This window comes from Halichoerus grypus, chromosome 8 (genome assembly GCF_964656455.1).
Source record: "Halichoerus grypus chromosome 8, mHalGry1.hap1.1, whole genome shotgun sequence".
Taxonomy (NCBI): Eukaryota; Metazoa; Chordata; class Mammalia; order Carnivora; family Phocidae; genus Halichoerus; species Halichoerus grypus.
Window position 1 is genome coordinate 73,344,872 of NC_135719.1, and position 24,340 is coordinate 73,369,211.

Sequence of the window (24,340 nt, forward strand, 5' to 3'; positions counted from 1 at the left end):
CCATTTGCTGTCATTTAAAAGTAGCCTGGCTATGTCAGATCATTTAAACTGAAATTATAGATCAATTATTTTTAGGTTTATTATTGAACGTCAAGGGTGGTTAAATTCACTGAATTGGTAGGGGTTGAGTAGTTGCTGTTCTGAAGGAAAATGGTCAGTATAAAGACAGGATATTATGCAAGCCCTAGAAAGAATTTGAGACATTTAACTCACTTTAACATGAATCACTGTTAGTTATCCATGTGTATCAATGAAAGAATAGATTTACTTCTTCATGATTGGGATTAGAAATGACCTAAAATAAACTTAGTTCTTCTTTCGAGAAATATGAGACCTAACTGCTAGCAAGATACAATAAAAAGGGGTCAGTACCCTCTGGCCTCAGGAAAGACATGGTATCTATTGAACACTCAATGTGCCATATTGTATTAGGTAATAAGCGCAATAACCCAACAAGTTAGGGCCATAGTATTTTAGAGATGAGGAAACTAACATTTACAGAGATTAAAGAACTTTCCAAGTTAAGCAGCTAATGAATTGCTAAGTTTGGGGCTCTTGGACTCCAAAAACCTTCATTTTCTTGTGTACCACTGACACACAGGGTGATTTTTTCAGTGAAATCTACTAGTCACCTGGCCATAATATTTCTCTTCAGCTTGGCAGTGGGGAGAATCTGTCCATGTTGAAAGCTGCTTTCTTCTTCTTTTTTTTTTTTTTTTAAGATTTTATTTATTTATTTGACGGAGAGAGAGATGCAGCGAGAGAGGGAACACAAGCAGGGGGAGTGTGAGAAGGAGAAGCAGGCTTCTGGTAGAGCAGGGAGCCCAATGTGGGGCTCAATCCCAGGACCCTGGGATCATGACCTGAGCCAAAGGCAGACGCTTAATGACTGAGCCACCCAGGCGCCCCTGCTTTCTTCTTCTTGAATCAATGTGTGGCTTATGCCATATCTTTTTTTGTTGTTGTTGATCAGATCTAGGCTGGCAAAATTTGAAGTGGGTTTATTTTTCTTTTTTTATCTAATTTATTTATTCATTTGGCTGAAACACTTTATTTAGTCCCACTAGCAATGCATGCGAGTGTCCCTCCCTCGCATTCAACCTAAAACAGGTGTCATTGCTTTTTTGTATTTTTGCCAGTCTGATTTTTGTGCAGTGATGTCTCTTGTTAAAACATTTCCCTCACCACCAGTGAATTTTAGTATCTTTTCAGCATATCTTGTGGGTCATTTAGATTGCCGTTCTGTGAATTATCTGTTCACATCCTTTATGTCATGTTTTTTTCCCTGATGGGGTTGTCATTTATTTTGGTTGAATTTTAACTTAAAAATTGTTGAAATAAAGGTAGGCTACTTGGATATATGTTAATTAAGCACAGCTATGTGAGGTATCACTAAATCATACCATATATTAAAGTCACAGATCTTGAGAAAAATTGCTCCAGAGATCCTCCATGTCATGGAGACATGTCAAAAAGTGGGATTTTGAGCATTGAGACAAGACTTTCCTAAAAACTAGGGGATATCGCTATGGTGTCTCCTCTATGGGTTTTTAAAGTTACTTGTGGTATATGCACAGGAATGATAGCTTAAGCATTGACTATGATAAAACTAGCAAAATATCTATTCAAGTAAATATTACTTTCACAATATTTTTCACTTCACAGTGATACAGTTTGAAGCCAACTGAATGGAATTCAAATCAGTATTTTTTTTTTTTCCATGAAAAGCATGTTTCTTCATTGAAGACTACTTTCTTGCTAAATTGGGTATTTTACCTTTGAGTTATTGAAATGTTTTATGTTTTATCTTATACATAAAGAGAATTCTTTTAATATTCCAACACAAATAAAATTTATTCTTGCTTTTTAAAATATAGGATCTTCGAGGGGTGCCTGGGTGGCTCAGTAGTTAAGCGTCTGCCTTCAGCTCAGGTCATGATCCCAGGGTCCTGGGATCGAGCCCCACATCAGGCTTCTGCTCAGCGGGAAGCCTGCTTCTCTCTCTCCCACTCCCCCTGCTTGTGTTCCCTCTCTCGCTGTGTCTCTCTCTGTTAAATAAATAAATAAAATCTTAAAAAAAAAAAAATATATATATATATAGGATCTTCGAGTTGAAAGCAAATAGGGTTAATTAGATTATTATTGAAGATAAATGGTTTTATCCATATGTATATCATATAAAGTTTGGTACCATTATATTTGAAGGCTTTATATAAAACATGTAATACCCAGATGCTAATACTGGGTATCTACTGGAGAGCTGTTTTTTCCTTTTCTTCTTGTTTCAGGTTTAAATGTTTGAGGGAGTGATTTTCTTCATGTGGATTTTGTAGTTTCTCAGAGAATAGGGATTAGATTTAGATATCTTTTCCTTCCTTCCTTCCTTCCTTCCTCCCTTCTTTCCTTCCTTCCTTCCTCCCTCCCTCCCTCCTTCCTTCTTCCTCCTTCTTTCCCCTTCCTTCCTCCTCTCCTCTCCCATCCCCTTCCCTTCCTTTTTTTCAAATGTAGAGCCATTTAAGCTATTATGCTGTAGTATGGACTCTTACCTTCTTCAGTGTGTTTATAGACTCCTTGAATAACAACAACTCCCCCCTACTAAAGAAAAAAAGTTAAAAAAGATACCTGATAACACTGAATGTCTGCTGGTTCCAGGTACTCTCCTAACCATTTTACATGGATTATTTTATTTAATTCTCACATGGGATATAGTGACTCTCTTCTCACTAATTTTATAGGGCACTCTGACCTTAGGGAAGTTAAATAGCTTGCTCAATGTCAAAAGATTTAGTGTTCTAGCTTTTTAAATTTGTGAACAACATACTTTTTTAGGGCAAGTTTCATTGTAAGCAAAATTGTTAATTTAAATCTTCATCAAATTATATTCTTGATAACTTTGCTAAGAATAGAGACTGGGATCTTTTGAGGCTGCAAAAAGGCTCATACTAGGAGAAGAAACATCAGCTGTGCCATTTTCTCATTGTTCATTTGTGCCTCGATTATTATTTTATATTCTTGACTCCTTGATTTTTTGCAGGAAACATTTTAACTGCTTTCATGTTTTATAAGATAATTTAGTTAGTGTCTTAGTTCAGGCTTCAATAGCAAAATACCATAGTTCTGGAGGCTGGGAAGTCCAAGATCAAAGTACTGGCAGACTTGGTGTCTGGTGAAGGCCTGCTTCCCCGTTCATAGATGGCTATGTTTTTCTGTGTCTTCATATGACAGAAGGAGTGAGAGAACTCTGTGGATCCCTTTTATAAGGGCAGTAACCTCATTCCTGAGGGCTCCGCTCTCATCATCTAATCACCTGCCAAAGGCCCCACCTCCAAATACTATCACATTGGGGATTAGGTTTCAACATGAATTTTTTGGAGGACACAAAAAATATATAGTTAGTCATAGATAATATTCATAAATATACAAATCCAGCCACAGTAACCTGCCTGTAATTCATCATAATTGCTGAAAGGAGACCCATGAGTGAGGACCCTACTGCTTAATCTTCTGCAAGGGAACAGTCCCTTTCCTACTGCCATATTCCCCTAGGACTCAGTGTGATCTTGGTCTCATAAAGACCAAAGGAGACAGAGGTGGAAATCAGTTTATTAAATATTATCTTTAATTTTATAAAATATATATACAGAAAAACGCATAAAATAGAAATGCAAAGTTAATGAATCATTAAAAAGCAAAAGCTGGGTAACAAACACTATGGTCACAAAATAGAATAGTACCAACTTTCCAGAATCCCTTCTAGATCATAACCTCCCCTTTCCCCTAGAGATCATCCTCATCCTGACTTTCATGATAATTTATTCCTTTCTTTTCTCTTTAGTTTTGTCACCTCTGTATGCATCTTTAATCAATGTGGGCTAATTAGCCTCCTTATATAAGTGGAATTACACACTATGAAGTCTTGCTTAAATGGAGCTTGCTATGTGTCTTAATTTCCCTAACATTAAGTTTGTAAGATTCGTCCCTATTGTGTGTGTAGGTGAACTTTATTCATAATTAATATAATATAGAAATAATTTATTCATAATTAGTATAATATAGTATTCCATTGCATGTATATTACATTTGTGCTGGGTGGTATTGTGCTAATTTGGATAAGCTATAAACTACATTGTCCAGAATTTCCTTCCCTGTGGGGTTCTGAGTTAGAGATGGCCAAAAGGAGAATGTGCATGATACTTTGAAGGTAGAAATAAAGCAACCATTATTCTCTGTAAGTTTGCATAGTGATGAAGATATGATGACAGACAGAAGTGCCCAGAAGATTCCAGTTTGTCCACACTCTTCTCTTTGTCCGTCTCTTCTTGACCATTGGCCCTGCTCACGAACAGACCCTCCATACCCTCTTGGTTATGGACCCAGAGACGTGATAGCTACCCAGAGGCAGCAGCTGACTAGAGACATTTCCTGGACTTTCCCTTCTTTCCACTTCAGCTTGGCTTTAAGATTGCTTGGTTGCAGCTCCTTCTCTGATCCTTCAACTCCCCCTTCTGGGTCATTATTTCCCTAGCTTGTCCCACAATTATATAAGGTTAAATTCCTATAATAAATCTCTTTTTCCAGTTAGAGTTTCCTGACTGATATGCCATTCAACAATTGATGGTTATTTGGGTTGTTTCTAGTTTGGGGCTATTAGGAACAATGTTGCTCAACAATTTTATCCAGGTAAGGGTGGATCCAGGACTTCCGGGGTCTTAAACTCATACAATTTGAGGGACACATTTTAAAACACACAGACACAAATTAGGTACCAGGACTTGGAGGGGATCCACACCTTGAAGCTTAAGTTTAATTAACTTCATGGTAAATCTGCTACATCCTTAAGGAATATAACCAGGAGTTGAAATGTTCAATTCTAAGATGTGTAAATATTCACCATTATTAGTTAATGCCAAACAGTATTCCAAAGTGGTTGTACCAATTTGCACTCCTACGAACAATATATGAGTTTCTATATTTCCACAGTTTTGTTAATGCTTGGTACTGTCAGAATTTTAATTTTTTGCTAATCTGATGGGTGGGTTTAGTATCATTATGGTAGTTCACTGATTACAAATGAGATTGAGTCACTTTTCACATTGCTTTAACTTTTCCCCAGAAAGCAGAGCTTGTGGTAAAGGTTTATGAGTTATTGCTTTAATAGAGGATGTAATCCAAGGGAGCAGTATTGATTGAGCAGTATGAGTGAGGCAGAGGAGAAATGGCAGATGCAAGGATACATTTTAAACTAGCCACTTCTCTTATCAAGTTACTGTCAGTCTCATGGAACTCTCTTCTGAAAGGCTGTGTAAAGGCTTGTTTCTCATGACTATCGGTGGTTAATAGGTTGGGAGGGAGGAAAGACAGGAGGAAGGGAGAACTCATTCATTGGTTGCTATCTTCTAGTCAAAGATTGATTGCATGCGACATTGAATCTCATACACATAAATGGGTGTTAAGTGGTCCTAACTATCAACCTAGAAGTCTTTAGGGAAAGAGGTGAGAGGTGCTTGGCATGGTTTGAGGTTAGGTGCTCTTGCTTTGTATCTGCATGAAGTTGGTCCCCTCATAGTTGGTAGCCTTGGCACTGGCTGGGGCTGGAACAAGTGTCTAGAGGCCATGGAGACAGGTTTAAGGCCAAGAAGGTCTGACATTGTGTATGTGAGGCATACATTGGATTTCTTCTTTCGTGAAGTATATGTTTACTGTTTTTGTTTTGGGGTTTTTTTTTTTTTTTGGCCTATTTTTCTGTTGAATTTTCTGTCTTGTTTATTTGTAGAAATTCTTTATATATTCTGGATACAAGTCTTTGAAGTAGCTGCTTTGCAAATAAATTTTCCTAATCTTTGTATTGTCTTTTTTTATTGTTTTTCATAAAGAAAAAAATCTGAACTTTAATGTTTGATCAAATATATCAATCTTTTCCTTCAGGTTAGTATTTTTGGTGTCTTATGGGAAAAATCCCTCCCAAACTTTGAGGATACAAAGATACTCACTTATATTACCTTTTAAAAGCTTTAGAGTTTTATTATTCACACTTAGAATTTATTTTTGTGCTCAGTCTGAGATGTGGGTGTATACCATGTTATCAGCATATTTTATTTAAAAAAAATTGTTTCCTAATGCTATGGAATACCATCTCTGTCATAAATCAAATCCCCATACCTATGTAAAACTGTTTTTTCGTTCTACTTTGGGCAATTTGTTTATCTGAGAGTCAACAATATGTTAATTACTATATTTAAAAATAACTTCATATCCGGTAGAGCATGTCTTTTCATCTTACACATCTTCCATAGTATTTTTGCAATTTTCTCTGAATATCCATGTAAATATTAGAATCAGATTGTTAGTTTCTACAAGAAACCTGTTAGGATTTTGACTGTGATTGGTTTGACTTTATTAGTTAATTTGGGAGAATTGAAAAATTTATGATATTGAGTCTTCTAATGTATAAATATTGAATATCTCCCCATTCATTTAGGTCTTCTTTAATCTTTTACAATATACTTTATTATTTTCCTCTTTCCTAAAGGGCAATGGAAATTCTTGGAATCTTTTGTTACACTCATTCCTAGGTATCTCATATATGTGATGCTATTTTAAATGGTATTTTAAATTTTATTTCATATTCTGTTTGTTTCTGATATGTGGAAATAGAATTGATTTTTTTATATTTACCCTATATCCTGGCAACTTTTTAAATTTTCTAATTAGTGCTAAAACTTATATGCATGGTTATATCATGGGTTTACATGGTTATATCATCTGCAAATAGTGACTCTCCACCAGCACCCCCAAGCCCTTACCACTCCTTTATTGTGCTACATGGGACTTCCAGACCAATGCTGAAAAGAAAAAATGTGGAATTTTATCCAATGGTTTTTCTATATCTATTGAGATGGTCATACCATTTTTTGCCTTTAATCTATTAATGTGATAAATTACATTAATTGATTTTCTAATATTAAAGCAACCTTGCCTTTCTTAGATGAACATAACTTAGTCATGATGTGTTATCCTTTTTGTATATGGCTATATTCAGTTTGCTTTTATTTTATTTTGGAATTTTGAATCTAGGTTTATGACTTAGGTTGTCTTTTAATTTTCCTTTCTTGTATACTCTTTGTCTGGTTTGGTATCAATGTTATGTTATTCTCTTAAAATGAGTTAGAGTGGTTTTTCTTTTCCTGTTCTCTGGAATAATTCATATAAGTTTAGAATTATATTAATTATTTTTTTCCTTGAATGTTTGGCATATCTCAATAGTGAAGCCATTTGGATTTGTTTTATTTGCAGGAAAGTTTTTTGATTCAATCATTTCATGGATATAGGTCAGTATGATATTTTATATCATTAACATTAGATAGGAAATAGGCATAGGGCAACCAAAGTGGACACCTGATTGATCAAATGGGTGCCAGCTATAAATAAATGATGGGACTCAACTGATGCTCACAGGATGAATATCAGTCCTGATTATCATACTATTCAGGATTTCTGTTTCTTTCATTAAGTTTTTTTTTTTAAGATTTTATTTATTTATTTCACAGAGAGACACAGCAAGAGAGGGAACACAAGCAGGGGGAGTGGGAGAGGGAGAAACAGGCTTCCCACCGAGCAGGGAGCCTGATGTGGGACTCGATCCCAGGACCATGGGATCATGACCCGAGCCAAAGGCAGACGCTTAACAACTGAGCCACCCAGGCGCCCCATCTTTCATGTAAGTTTTGGTAAATTATGTTTTTCTAGGTATCTGTGTATTTTGTTTAAATTTTCAAGTTGATTGGCATAATGTTATCCATAGTTATTTTTCTTATTATGTCCATTATAGGACCAGACAGATAAGGAATATATTTGAAGAAGTATGTGTTATCTTGATAGTGCTGAAAAGTAAAATACCTTGTAGTGAAAAGCCATGGCTTAAAGAACACGAAAATTTTCTGTACCATGTGTGAAATGGGTATATTACCTAAAATAGCTTTACTTTGTTTTTTTCATGTCTGTATTAGATAAACATCATTTTCTAAAATGCATATGTGGTCAGTTTATGCCCTTGTCAAAACATAACTTTTGATTTCTAAACTACAGTAGTCTTAGTGTTCTCAAAGTATGGCCTGGATTCCCCTAGAGGTCCTTGAAATTATTCCAGGGGATCTGGAAGGTCAAACAATTTTTATAATACTCTTAAAGCATTTGTTTATCCTTTTCACTCCGATTCTTTTATGAATGTATAGTGAAGTTTACCAGTGCTCTGTGATGTCACACTATATCACAATAGACTGAATGCAGAAATAAGAGAATTCAGCTGTTATTTATTTGTTTACTTATTTATTTATTTGACACAGAAAGAGAGAGAGAGGGCAAGCGAACACAAGCAGGGGGAACCGCCCGGGGAGAGGGAGAAGCAGGTTCCCCGCTGAGCAGGGAGCCCAATGCAGGGCTCAATCCCAGGACCCCGGGATCATGACTGGAGCCAAAGGCAGATGCTCAACTGAGTGAGCATCAACCCAGGAGCCCCTCAGCTGTCTTTTAATTAAGCCAGATATTAATGAGATTTGTAAAAATAGATAACTAAATTTTTCTCACTAATTTTTTAAAGAAAATATGGCTATTTTTCTATAAATATTTGTGTTGTTATGCAGTGGGTTTATTACCATTTTAAATAAATTAATACATATTTTAAATGTTTCTCACTTTGTTTCAATTTTAATGTGATAAATTTATCAAAGTTTTTGGGGTCTTCAATAAATTTTCGTAGTAGAAAGGGATTCTAAGATCAAAGCATTTGAGAACCAATGGCTTATAGGATAAAACTCATGCTCTTTAGTAAGATAGACAGGGCCCTGCCAGATCTGGTTCTGTCACCGTCCAGCAGTATCCCCTCCACTAGAACCTGTGCAGAAATACCTGCCGCTCTTCTGAGCATTTGCTCTTGCTGGTTCATTCAACCAGAATACCCCTCCTCCTGGTCTTCCTATAGATTCCTACCCATCTTTTCAAAAATTCACTCTGAGTAATCTTCCATGAGCTGAACCCCTTGCCCCCTGCAACCTCCCCCACTTTCCTGTCTCACTTGTACTTTGTCCATATCTCTGCTGAGTACCACATCATACTGCAATTTTAGACACTTTTTTTATTATATGAGTTGCTTTAAGTGAATTTGGAATAGCAAGACCTTTCTATTTAGACTTTTTGTTAATCTGCATGAGCTGCAGTTTGGAATAGAGTGATTGGCAATGATACTCATTATTCTTTTATCACCACATGACACTCATTTCCTAGAGCTTTGGATTCCCACTGTGTTTGTGTTTACCTTGTTGCGATATTCTTGCATGGGTATCTTAGCTTTGTGTGAGGTCAGGAAAGAACTGTTCTACTACTGGGGAGCAGAGTAGATAAGGTAGTAGGTGTTCAATAATTCTTAAGTGAATGAGTGGGTAGAAGGACGAATAAATGAATGAAAGAAGGAATGAAATAATGAGAGATTTAACCCTTTTTTATGGAAACATTATCAGCTTTGGGCATTAATTTTTAAAATCTTGTTGCATGCATCAGATATACAGTAACTCAGAAGGTAGTCACTTGCCAGTCAGAGGGAATTCCTAAGGTTTTCAACACAAAATATAGATTTTTTGCCAAAAGCCTTGAGGGAATTTAGGAGCTCAAATTCCTGACTGGGGTCAGAATTTCTTTACAGGTTTTTCTTTGTTTGTTTATTTATTTAGTAGAATGGGTCATTTATGAAAGTGGGATCTTTCTTAAAAAATAATTGAAAACATTTACATTGTGTTTTAGTCGTACTCTGACATAATGTTGATTTAGGAAATTTTCCTTCAAGAAACCCCGAGTTTTTATGGATCTCACTGATCCCAATGCAACAAAGGTGGTCAGAATGTACCTGAAACAATACTACTGTCATCTTCTGAAAGGTCATCTAAAATCATTAAACATCTGGATTGCTAAAATTTTAAAGGACAAAGATATATCTAACTTAACCCTCCCATTTAACCATTTCAGAATGGTCTGTTTTTATTGGTAGCAGCATTTCCCTGGTTTCCCTTCTATTCTGACTGCTTGGAAGGCTTTGTTTATTCTAAACCTCATTAAATAAGTTCTCAATTCAAAATTCAGCACTGCCTTACTAAATTAAAGCTGGAACCCCCTGTGGTTACATAAACAAAAGATATGGGAAAGTGATCATTTTTCTTGATACTGAGACATCCCAATGATCTGCCTTGGTGGTTATTGCTATGGAAGAAGGAGAGAGAAGGAAACCTATTGGAAATTGCAAGTGGGGTAAGATCCTCAGCAGCAGTATGTGTATATATATATGAGAGCTTTCAGAATGAATTGCAGAGTTCCAAACACAGACCTCCCTCTATTCCAAAGTCCAGTTAACCACATAATCCTTTTCGTATAAATTGAATGACATATTTGAATTCTACATAATTCTTTTTCTAAAACCTAATTAAAATCAATTCCCTGGCATTTTACTGCTGTTAGAAAAGATGATGCTGTTAGATGTTTCAGTCATTAGCAATATGTTCACTGGATTAAAAACAAATTTCTGAATAATATTGTAATGATTAGTGAATCTGTGATAATCTAAGCAATTATTAAGGAACAATGCCTGCCCTGACTTGGTATCTTGATTATTTGTTGATGACATCTGAAAATGGAGATGTCAGGAGGCACTATTGTATTGTTTAACTGTGTTAATTTATTTTATTTATGTAAATTTCATGCTTCTCAGTATTTCACAGACTTGAATACTGGTTAATTGTCTAACCAGGGAAGACAGAAAATTGGGTATAAAAAGTAAATGACAATCTAAAAACACTAAAGACTTTCTTTAAAACCTCAGTTTTTAAGATTAGAAAGACTCTTATAATTTTAATGAGACTTATTTTGATTTCTAAAATGAGAACAGTTGTTAAATGTACCTAAAAGTTTGGCGGGATTTTGGGGTTATGATCGTTTATAATGAAAGGAACCTTCAGGCTGATAAATGTAAATTATGCTATCAAAAAGAAAATAAGTATCTGTGGGACTCATCATACTTTTCACTCCAGAATACTGAAAACGTCTTGATGTTCAAACCTACTTTCTCTTTACATATGAGGATGTATTCTTTAGAATTTATTTCAGGTTATTTCTTGCTGTTCACCTGATTTTTGTATAGATTTTGCTAAATTATGGGGAAATGAATCTGCAAAATTAGGTTATAAGAGGGTATACTTTAAAACCGTGGATGGAAATAGAAGTAACTTTGCTTATGTCTTCATGCACCATCTATATATCACTAGGTTGTACATTGTATGGGAGTTTAGCAAAGACTTGTACTATGTGAAGTTAATAATTTAATAGATTCTGAAAGCTGAATTTCAGTCCCACAATGAAGCAACGCTCACCATCTGCTAGTTTACAGAGGTTTATGACACACTTGCATTAGCAAAATTGTCGCCCCCCATTATTTTTAAAAACCACCCACAGGTACTTAGTGTTTTAAACAGACCTTTGGTGGAAGGCAACGCGACTGTACGTATTCTGCCATGGGCTAGCTTCACTGAGAGCCCTGCCTCTGTGCGGGGGAGTCTGGAGTTGGGGATGTGAGATGGGGAATGCTGAGCATGGTCCTGGGCCCCTAATCTGTGGCAGGACTGTTCAGATTACGGTGTGGAGCCAGAAGTCCCAATGTCAGTGTGTGTGGTGGGGCAGGGAGGTAAACACTATTTCAGTCCTCGCTGGCTGATGCAGACAGGGCTGAGATAAAGTAATTGGTGTAGTGAAACAGGAAGAGGTGCCTGATAGAGGAGAAGATGAGGAGAGAGGAGGCTGTCATCACTGCTATTCTGGGTGGGCCATGCAGGCCTGCCCAGGACCGTGGTTTATGTGTAGCTGGGGTTTTTAGAGACGTAATCTGGCCTTTAGAGAAGGTCAAGGCAGGATGTCAAGTTTTCAGCTAAATAAGCTGTGGTTTAGTGCTGTAATCCCAGTCAGGGACTCTCAGACTGCTGAGTAGAGGTCTAGTCGTGAATGCTGGAGAAGCATGCTTGGGAAAGGAGAAAGTGGCAGGTGGACCGACTTACCCCAGATAGGGTTCACATCGGCTTTGGGTTGCAGGATTTATTCCAGATGCTGCCGGCCAGTGGGATTGGCGTTGCTGGAGGTTCCCAATGCTTGAAGTTGACTGGGGCAGGGACTAAGAGATGGTTACTGCTGCTGTAGGACAGAATTTCAGATTTCCTCTTAACAGTGTCAGGTCTTGTAGCTTTATTTATCTTGCTATGGTCTAACATTTGAAAAGGCCTGATTTGTTTTTGGCCTAATGTTTTTCATTCATTCATTCACATAACAAATACTGACTGATCATTTACTGAGTGCGTTTTTATTTTTTATTTTTATTTTTTTAAAGATTTTATTTATTCATTTGAGAGAGAGTGAGCGTGAGCAGTGGGGAAGGGTAGAGGGAAAGGGAGAAGCAGACTCCCTACTGAGCAGCAAGCCTGATGATGCGGGACTCAATCCCAGGACCCTGGGATCATGACCTGAGCTGAAGGCAGACGCTAAACTGACTGAGCCACCCAGGCGCCCCCCAAGTGCCTTTTTAACTAATTCTTATGGTAGGGCTCACAAGTACTTGTAAGTGAACTTTATAAGTTTTAAATTACCCATCTCTATAATTTTTTTGGAAGTACATTTGAGGTCAAAATAAATCTTCCTCTACATTTTTGTTCATCTTTGAAGTATCTTGATTTTCTCTTTTTCATTAGATAGATACATATTACCTTCAGGGAGTCTCTGCTACAGCTTAGGGGGGAAAAAAAAGTACCATATAATTAATTCTGAAATAGAGGCTTTCACAAGGTGCATTGTGGCCAGGAGAGTGTGCTCACCTCAGCCCACCAGGTATCTGGGTACTCCTCACAGCAGAGAAGTTCTTTACCTGCTCTTTCTCTGTTCTGTATGGGATGCTCTCCATCCTTGCTAAACTCCTGCTCATCTTCTAAGGCTTAGATCCAGGTTTCCCTCCTCAGTGATGTCTTCTCTGACTCCTGCAGACAGACAGCGCTGCACAGCCTGTGTAGGTACTCACAGGGCGCTGCTGTCTCCATATATGTCTGTCTCCACCACTGGACTGGGAGGCGGTGAGGACAGGTACTGTGACTTGCTAATTTCGGTGTTCCCAGGGCTGAGCACAGAGTCTGGGCAAAATAACAAAGGTAGATGGGAGCAAGTAATAGAAAGTGCATTTCCGGCCACTGTTCATCTGAAAAAAATCCGTGTCATAGACTGTCTCAGGTTCCTGGCCAGAATGGAGGTTCTTCTCATTATTCAAATTGGTCAGTTGAGGAATCACAATTTACTGGATCTCTCTATAGCTGGAAGTGCCGTTACTATTGAATCTATAATGATGTCTGCCTGTGAACAGGCGATTTAATCCTGGAATTGGCACCACCAAGCTGATATGACAAATGGACTCATGAAACAGAAAATGTGTTGCATTTGGAAACTCTTCTCTGTTTTTTTTTTAAATCCTGGGAATTTGATGGAATGAACCTACATGAAAGGAGAAATAAAGTCACATCAGCACAGGGCTTCCTTTTATGGAATATATAAGAATAAATGGGAGAAATATCCTCTCAAAAACTATAGCAGTGTAGCATTGCAGATAAGATGAACCTGAAAAAATAGCAAGGATGTCAGCTTGCCAATTTACAGTGGCCTTTTCTTTGTTTTCTAAGGATGCCTTAGAAAGGGGAATGGGTCCAAAGACTGATTTCGCATCTACCAAGCTTTATGTGTATTGTCTTTCAGCTCACAAGAAGCTCCATACATTAAATATTATCATTCCCATTTATAGTGCTTTAGAGCTCACAGAGGTAATAGGTCCAAGGTGTCAGGATTCAAACCCAGGTCTCCCTAACACCAAAATCCACTGTATCACGTTGCTTTTGGTGTAAGGCTGAAAAATAGTAACCACCCCTCCCAGTCTGCCTTTTCCCCCTGCGTCTACAAAATTATACTGATTGTAGATGGACTCAGACATCTTCAGATAAGAGAAGTAATAAGATCACAGTTACTTGTTATGATTTATTTTGACTGAAATATGTAAATATCTGGATATAAATGGAAGGTATGTGTGATTGTTAAGGTATATAAAGATTGAGTTATACTACTCAATGGTTATACATGCAGCACATATCCAGAACTGTGTATGAGTAGTAGATTCAGTATATTAAAAGTCCTCATTTCTATTCTTGGTCACCTCACTTGATTGTGTCTAGGGTTTCACACAGCTATGTTCCATTATAAGCCAGGTAGATGCTTTGCCCATTGTTTGCCTCTTAATAGCATTATAAAAGTTAATTAGGTTATAACTGTAAGATGGTGCACATGCTTTAGAAAAAATACCTGTATAAAAATCTGTAACAGTCTAAGTATGATAGCATATGTAGCTCTGAGATGCTGTGCTTGCCCTAGGCCAAGAGTTGACGAATTACAGCCAAAAGACCAAATTCCACATGCTGGTTTGTTTTTGTATGACCTGCAAGTGAAGAATGGTTTTAAACCATTTTAAGTGGTTGAAAATATAATAAGTTTTTGTGAAATATTAAAATTATACAAAATTAAATTTTCAGTGTCCCTAAATAAAGTTTTATTGAAACACAGCTACATTAATTTATTTATGTATAGTTTATGGCCATTTTCATGCTAGGATGGCAGAGTTGAATACTTGTGACAGAGGCTGCATGGAAACTCAAGGCCTAAAATATTGATTATCTGGCCCTTTCCAGAGAAGATTGCCTACCTCTGGCCTAGGCAGTAAAGAGGTACTTATTCAAAGGTACGTGGCAACACATATGAAATCTGCCTACTAGGTATATATTTGAGCCCAAGTGTTGGGTGTATGAGAGGAATTACTCTTCAGATGTATATCCAAAAGTTGGGGAAGGGAGATGTTGCTGAAAAAAAGGTAATATTTAAAGTGGCATCCTATACCCAGACAGTCTAGAAACAGAAAAGTGGAAAATTTGTTTTAGTTAGTCTGGCTTACATATGGACTCCACAGTGTTAGTATAAACAATGCAAAGCAAAGGTTAATTTTAATTGCTATTGTTTTGTCATCCTTGCTCTTGTGTGAGGGCAACTGATTACCTGTACATTTGCTTGGAAGGGCTTTTTCATTTCCCTCTTGATGTTCATTAGACTTACATGCCTGAGAAAATACCAAATCAACATCCCTTTCGTTGCTACTTTCTTTGTAATAGCCTCTCTGCTGGCAAAGCCTTCGGACTTGACTTCTAGGTTCCCCAGCTCCGCTTTTCTCTGCCTCCTTGAAGAAACAGCCTCAGTGGGAAAGACGTTCTGGTCAAGAGCCCGCAACCCAGGATATCGCCAGTTTCCTGAGTGGCACTTCCCACCCACCCATCATTATTGAAATACACTTGGCTGCTAATTTCCTGGAAGATTCAAATGCTTCTACTTCAAGGTCATCTCAAAGGAGAGTTTAAAGAGCATTCCTCTCCCCCTCCCTTCCCTTGTAAAATATGTATATTTACAAGAGCATGCATAAATGGTCACCAGGGAAGATAAGCTATCAGAGAGTTGGGAGATGTCTTTCCTCATACAGTTCACACATCACTGAAGCAGATAAAATTGGTTTTGTACCTAGCCTCCGAATACACTGTTAAGGACTCTGTCCTGAAAATTGATCTATACCACTACAATAAAATTCAGAGCATCTCTTTCATAAATATCTAACTGTGGCATCAGCGGCTGCTGCTCCCACCTGGTTCCCAGGGACCCTGCTCGGGCAGGCAGAGAATGGTCTGCAGCTTGTAGCCTCTGTGTGCACCATGGTTGTTGTCATCGGCCGCATTGAAACTTAATTAAAGCATTGGGTTCAGTGCAGTACAATGTATGCCTCAGTTTACAGTTATAAAATCAGTTGCGTGACTACCCATGGAATGTTAGATTAAATCTCTGCTTAATAATAATAATAATAATAATAATAATAATGGCATCCAGGATCTGCAGCTTGTCATTTTCCAAATGCCACTATTTTCATGCCTGCTGCCTATGGCCCTGAGAGCTGCCTGTGTTACTGTCAGGCTTTGTAATTCACTAAAAGCAGACAGGACTGAAGATTTCTTTGTTCTGTTTTATGGTACTAATGCTATTTGAAAAGTCAATGCATCCTTGTATCTAGATTTTACACAAAGACCTCACTTGGAAGCCATATGTGTACCATATGGGGCATCTATGAGAAACAGTGGTAATATGGTAGATAAGAATTAAGTAAGCATAAGGTCAGTTCTTCAACACTATCTCTAACTGGCCATTAGAACCTGATTAGAAAAATATGGGAAGATTGTATCTTAATGTAGGAAAAATGTGAAACCGTCGTTAAGTGGTAATGGATGACCCCAGGATTGAATCAGAAGCCTGGTACATAGTAGGTAACTTAGTAAATATCTCTCAAATGTTGGTATGAAGGATAATGAGAAATGCCCTTGGAACCAGAAGATGTGGGTATGAGACTCTGCTCTGTCATCCACAATGTCCGGTAGCTAAGGCAAGGAACTCAATCTCAATTTCTTCCTCTTGATAGCAGAAGAAATAGCTGCTTCCCAAGACTTCTGGGTAGGCTGAATTGGATAATTAATATGGAAGTGCTTTGCAATCTTGTTTAAATATATGTAATGTATTGTTATTCTTTAATGAAATTGCTACTCATGGCTTACTGTTTAAATAAAGTGTTAAGAGGGTCTAGGACAAAAGATAAATTATTACCAATTAAAAATTGGGTTTTTGAAAGAAAGACACCATGTAGATTCAAACAAAACTGATACTTTAATGAAAGAATTTTGGTGACATCAAAAAAAAAAAAAAAGATTGGGAATCATGAGATCTAAAACCAAGTACTGGCTTTGCTACTCCTTAAATATGTGATTTTTGGCAAGTCCCTCTCTTTTCCTTATTTGATCAGGAGACTGGACTAAGTGATTTTGAAAAGTCTTTTCCAGTTCTGTGATTCAGTGATGCAGATCTGAGCAGATTCAAAAGCATATCAAGTTTTTTGTTCTTAAATCCATATGCATGTGTTTCTGTACACCTTGGAGTTTTATTTTGTTCCTACATGAAATACTGAGTCTCCTCTTAAAGGAGCCTCAGGAGTTACAGAGTGGGAGTCAGAAGAGAAGGGACATTGGGAAAGTACAGAGCAGGTTATTTGGTTTTGTGTGGCTCAACATTTTGCAGAATTGGATATTTTAAATGCAACTGGAGATCTCTGAGTGAGCGCAGGGCTTCTGAGATACTTCCCTGAACGTCCTTCCTTTCCTTTCTGTCTTGAGGGGACTCGCACACAAGAGTAGTGGCGTCTGAGGCTGGGAGCTGCTGACATGCCTGGGTATTGCCAGTGACTCTCTCTGGGCTCGGCTCCACTTGAAGCATGGTCAGAAATCTTGGAGCCCATGGAGACTTTATTTCCCTTTCAGTGACACATGATTTGTGGAGAGCCCGTAGAGACAGCAGTCCTAACCTGAGCAAAGAGTGGTTAGCCAAGCATTTTCTGCAGGAAAATGACCTAAGACTGACATTGTGAGGAGGGGATTGTGGTGATGTCAGCAGACCTATCACTGTCATCCTTCTCACTGAGGCCTTAGAACTGCACTTCTAAAGTTTTGAACTCACTGAACCGAATTTGCATCTTGAAATATTTCTGTTGCTTGAGTTTCTTAAGTGATCTCCTTACTTGTCAGGAAGATAAATACTGATATTTGGCGGGGGTGGTGGTGGTGATTAGGGTCTGGTGGTTTACTGTACAAATTTAGAAAAATGCTACTTGTTTCTAAAGTAATTATATTTCTAAAAACTCTCATGACAAGGGCTTTCCTCTTATTTACTACTACTACCACTACTATTATTTACTTAAAATGATATGGAGATCAGGGGCACATGGGTGGCTCAGTTGGTTAAGCCTGACCCTTGGTTTTGGCTCAGGTCATGATCTCAGGGTTGTGAGATGAAGCCCTGTGTCAGGCTCTGCTCTTGGCTCAGGGAGTCTGCTTTCTCTCTCTCCCTCCCTTTCCTTTTGCCCCTCCCCCTGCTCTCTCTCTCTCAAATAAATAAATAAGATAAAATAAAAAGAATTGGAGATCATGTTCATCCATGTAGACTCCATCCCATTTTTATTTATTGAGCCTCTTTCAGCTTAGCAATTTTAGTTCTTGACTTTTTCTTGAGGGGGGCTAACCGTGAAATAAACGATTATGCTTCTGGGAGGAACCCAAATAAGACGTAACTATCATATCTCATTTAGGGTTCCCTCTGAAGTCTCTTTCACCTAGAATTCACTTATGCTAACCCGAGGCCTGTGGTCTTATTTAATATCAGCTGGTAATAAAGAGCCCTTCAGCTAACTACGGCCACATTCCACTATTAACTGCAGCTCTTGAAGCAGTCATCGAGGGAAGGCGAGTCGGAACCCTTCAATGTCAAGACGTTTAGAGGCACTCTAGCGTCAATCAAGATGCATGTTGCTAAGTGCCTGCTTTCATTTACATGAAATATTCATACAGCATTCCGTTTTGCTTTTCTCTCTCCTAATCATCACTTTTCGGAAGAAGCTACAATCATCTCAGTTAGGGGAGGGTGTTATGGGATGTGCTGTACCTTTCAAAGTCAGGCTTCCTGCAGATAGCTAGTTCTGTAATGAGGCAGCAGACTGCATAGACCACCAAAGGTCTCCCTCACAGAGGCTGGCCTTGTTATCATGTACTATTCATCTTCAAGTATACAACTTAGTGCAAATGAAAGTAATTAATTAACCATAACAAACCTGTCAAAAAGCTATTTAGGATTTTGACAGAAAAAAAATTTAACATTTGCTTTAAGTGGAAAACAAAAAGTCGTCTAGCTCAGAAAATTCAGAAGCAATTCTATTTACACAAGCTTTCCTATTACTGTTCTCTCTTAATTACATGATAAGTAGCATTTAAATTAATTTCCAGTTCTTTTGACTTATATTAATTGTATGATGCTTTTATAGTTGATACAGATTAAAAAAAAAGAAGAAGAAGCCCTAGGTAGGAAATAAATAATTTCAAAAAGTAGGTATAGAATACATTGGTCATTTAAATAATAATTCTGAGTACATGGTATTTGTGGCAACTTGGATAGACCTTTAAGGCATTATGCTAAGTGAAATATATCAGAGAGAAAAAAACAGATACTATATGATCTCACTTATGTAGAATCTAAAACAAAATAAAACAGAAAAAGAGATCAGCATGTGGTTAACAGAGGCAGGGGTAGAAGGAGGGGAGATTGGAGGAAGGTGGTCAAATGGTACAAACTTACAGTTATAAGATAAATACTAGGGATATAATGTATATCATGATGACTCTAGCTTAAACACTGCTGTGTGATATATAGGAAAGCTATTAAGAGAGTAAATCTTGAATTCTCATCACAAGGAGAAAAAATTTCCTTCCTTTAATCTTTTCTTCTTTTTATTGTGTCTGTATGAGAAGATGAAACTATTGTGATCATTTCACACAATATATGTAAATGAAACCGTCATGCTGTATACCTTAAACTTACAGTGATATATGTCAGATAATTCTCAATGAAGCTAGAGGGGAAAAAAAAAAAGAGTACATGGTAACTGGAGAGTCCCTCCTTCCTCTCTCTCTTGGCCTCCCTCCATTCTTCTATTCTTCCTTCCTTTCTTCTAAAATAGTGATTTACTTGTGTATTGGATTTCCCCTCCTTAAATATTAAGCTAGGTCCCTAGAATGGCATTCGTATGATATAGTCCTTTGGAATGATACACCAATGATGAAGTTCTTTCCTTATGAAAGGAGTATTTCATCTGCCTTTGTTTCCGATAGGTAAAGAAAAGGGATAATGATCTACTGTGCAAGAATTCTGACCCATTATTCTAGAAATTAAAATTTATTTCCAAAGATTTTCCTGTATTTTATTCATTCCTACTTCCCTATCTAGGTATGATCATGGCACGGGGGGATATAGGAGTTCATCTTTGCTGGAAAATAGCTTTTGCAAATGAATTTTTACGTTGAAAGAGAAATGTCAGATGAATCGTTAAAGTCTAATGGCAATGAATAAACGTGCAATGTTTTTACTTAGAGCACTGTATTTTTAACAGGAGGCATTTCATAATCTGTACACACTACAAGTGTACTCATTTTTAAAGTTAGAAATGTTAATGACCCTGAAACATTCATTCTTATCGTCCATTTAACCCCTCATACTATATAGACTAAAATAGCAACCTGAGTGGGCAGTGATGAGGTTGCTTTTCATTTAGGTAGACTGTTTTCTGCTTTAGAACAGAATGTCAAAATTGTAGCTGATTGCCCAGAAATGGAATATAAATGACAAATCGGTAAAACCTTTGAAAAAATTTTCAAATGCTAGTTGAATCTTTATGCATTTTACCACACAGTTCTAAGCATATTTGTTTCCCTTTTTGACCCATTTTACATTGGAGTCATCTTTTTAAGTTAGACTATATTTCTCTAAATAACACAAAATACACTAAAGATTATATTTTAAGAAAAAAACCCCTAAATTCCAATGGTGTTTGCTCAGATGGATTAAAGTGGGTAATATAAAGCAATTTGGAATAATTCAGGTCAATGATCTTTAGTTACCTTAAATAAAGAAACAATCATACTTAGTCACATATAAAGTACAATTGTGATTTTTCAAAGTGAAAATAATGCCATATATAAAAATTTAGGAAAATTACATGTACTTCTTTTTCATTGTCAAGATGGATAAGAGCTTTGTTCCAAACTGAAAACAAAAAAAATAATGAGTTTTTTTTTTTTTTTTTTTTAAGATTTTATTTATTCATTTGAGACACAGAGATAGAGAAAGCAAGGGCAGGGGGCAGAGGGAGAGGGAGAAGCTGGCTCCCCACTGAGCCAGGAGCCTGATGTGGGGCTCTGATCCCAGGACCCTGGGATCATGACCTGAGCCGAAGGCAGACACTTAACCATCTGAGCCACCCAGGCGCCCCAATAATAATGAGTTTTTTTTTTTTTTTAATTTAAGATTTTTTATTTATTTATTTGAGAGAAAGAGAATGAGAGAGAGCAAGCACATGAGAGGGCGGAGGGTCAGAGGGAGAAGCAGACTCCCTGCCGAGCAGGGAGCGCAATGCGGGACTCGATCCAGGGACTCCAGGATCATGACCTGAGCCGAAGGCAGTCGCTTAACCAACTGAGCCACCCAGGCGCCCTAATAATGAGTTTTAATACATTCCCACTATATGATCAGTGTTTATCAATAAACAAGTGGGTTAAAAATTGAGGAGGTTATCAAGAGTTTCATAGTAACGTTGTTTTTATTTTTTATTTTATTTTTTTTAAAGATTTTATTTATTTATTTGAGAGAGAGAGAATGAGAGGGAGAGAGCACATGAGAGGGGGGAGGGTCAGAGGGCGAAGCAGACTCCCCGCCGAGCAGGGAGCCCGATGTGGGACTCGATCCAGGGACTCCAGGATCATGACCTGAGCTGAAGGCAGTCGCTTAACCAACTGAGCCACCCAGGCGCCCCTGTAACGTTGTTTTTAAATGTTATTTTGTGGCTATATTTTTTTATTTACTCTGGATAAGAGTTTTTTTCCCTTCTTCTTGCTATTTAAACTTGATAACAATTTGAAGAAGTTTAATCTTTGTTTTTCCTTTAAAAGTGCTTTTCTAGGGGAAAAAAAAAACCGAGAGTAATAGAAATTGATATTTCAAACTACAACAAAAGTTGCCACAAGAATTGTAAACAGAACATGATTTGCAGGCAATTTTAAAAGATGCTGGAACTTGGAATAAAAAGAAAATACCATGGGGTTTAAGATCCAGTATATTAAGCATTCAAATGCAAATAATGATTCTAGAACAAGCACCTTCTTAACATTAACAAGTTGCTGAGCATGTTAACACCCACGGTTCCACCCACCTTGAATAAATTTAAAGCCATTTAGAGCAGTGCAATTGCATTATTTTGTAAAACTGAGTCATAAGTGGCAAAATCCATTACCTACGCCCTCCTTTGTATGTGACATTTAAAGTTGATGTGCTTCTACTTTATGGCCTGACACTATTGTGCACATATTTAAACATTTCAAGTAACTAACATAAAACAGGTAATTTCTCTTTCCTCTTCCCACCATAACATATGGGTTGGCTCAAATTCCAAGTTTGCTGAAACCTGCTGAAATTTCAGGGGCTTGAATCAGATGGAACCCGTCATACCTGTGGGTTATCATTAATCCCTGGAAGTAGCGGGAACTTTTGTGTAATTGTTAGCTTTTGATTTTATGACAGTAGTTTTGACTGTAACCCACTCACTAGGTAGATCTAAAAGAATTGGTTCTCCCTGTTTTGTTTCCTATTGGGCTCTCAAAATAGGATATACTATGAAATCTGAAGTTAGGGGTGGGTTTTGTGAAGGTAAATTTTCATGGATGGAAGGGGCGGTGTATGTGTGTTAATGACTCCTGCTGGAGTTTTACAGGAAGGTGGACAGGCTATTGGTGAAAAATTTGCTTTGCTTTGCTTTTCTAACTAAGCTGTCTGATTGTTACTTTATTTGAAAATTGTTCAGTTGTTTTGCTTGGGTTGAGACCTCATTTCAAGGCAATAGTAAACATTAGTAAGCCATTTAAGGCAATAGTAACCTTCCATATGGCAACACAAAGGCTCATAAAAAAGGTAATGATTGCTATTTCAAATTAATATCGTTCCCATCAGCAATCACCTCAGGAAGTGTTAGTAATGCTAGTTTCTCAAAGGCCCTCTTTATAATTTGCCTTCCTATTCTGTTCTAAATTGTTCTTGCCTTAAAAAAAAATATATCTCATTTAATTGTTTTCTTTCTCTTTTTAAAAGAGCTTTATGGGGGTATAATTTACATACCGTAAAATTCGGCTATTGTAAGTGTAGAATTCAATGAGTGTTAGTAAATTTACAGAGTTGTGCAACCAGCACCACAATCTGATTTTAAAATATTTCCAATCCCTCAAAAGAAAACCTCATACTCATTTGGAATCAATCCCTGTTCCCACCCCTCTCCCCAGGCAACCTCTAATTTGTTGTCTGTTACTATAGATTTTCCTTTTCTGGACATTTCATATAAATAGAATTATACAATATTTGTGTGTATGTATATCTTGCTTTTTTCACTTAGTATGTTTTTGAGATTTATCCACATTGTAGCATTTATCAGTAGCTGATTCCTTTTTATTGTTGAGTGGTATTCCACTGTATGGATGGATATACAAAGTTTGGTTTATCTGTTCACCAGCTGATAGACACTTGGATTATGTTTACTTTTTGGCTATTATAAATAATGGTACTATTTAAACTCACTAAAGAATATTAGTGATAGTAAATCTTTAAAACTTAAGATAGCTTTGGGTTTGGAGAACAGAACCAGCTCTTTTGGAGGCTAGTTGATAAAGCAGATAAAGAGTGAAAGTATTGATTGTTATTAAAAGTAAAGTGTGATTATAGGAAAGATGGATGTGATTTACCAGTTGTTCTGGGGGCATTTCCAAAGAACAGCTATCAACATATTTTTAGTAGTGTCAGTGTCTTTATCATATAATTATTCTCTCCATAGATTAGATCTAGTATATTTATTAAAAAAAAAAATGAATCTACTATGTAGCCATGTCCTAAGCTATATATTCATTTTTTCCAAGTTACATTTCAAAGAACAAAGTTTAGTCATTCTACACTTTTTATTGATTAATAACTCTGATAGATAACTCAAAGTAATATTTAGTGTCCAAATTTTTTAAAATCAGGAATTATAATCAGATTATTAATACATTGATAATACTGTCATTATTCTTTAAGTGCTTTGTTACCATGGAATAATTGCAGATTTTGAAAGATGAAGCACCCTGTATTTACTCTTTTTGCTGTGTATTTGTACATAGGTATCTCATAACATGTGTCATTTCTGTACAATGTAGAATATATATGTGGGTCTGTGTTGGAATATTTCATTAACATAATCGCATACAGTTATAGAACTGGTGAAAATCATCTCACTTTAGCTGTTTATTAATACTCTGTTTATTTGAAAAATCTAAGGTCTCTGGTTAATAATTGTTAATTCATGTGATTGTTTGTTAGCCACAAACAGTTGTTTGATGTCATTTATTTAGCCATTCAAAGTTAAGGAATCTGTGCTTAATTTAGAAATTATACATTTGTATTTCTGGCTTCTGCAAAGATGAAACATAAATCCATCAAGCCACTTTAGAACTTCCCTTCTTTTACATCTGTAGTTCTCATT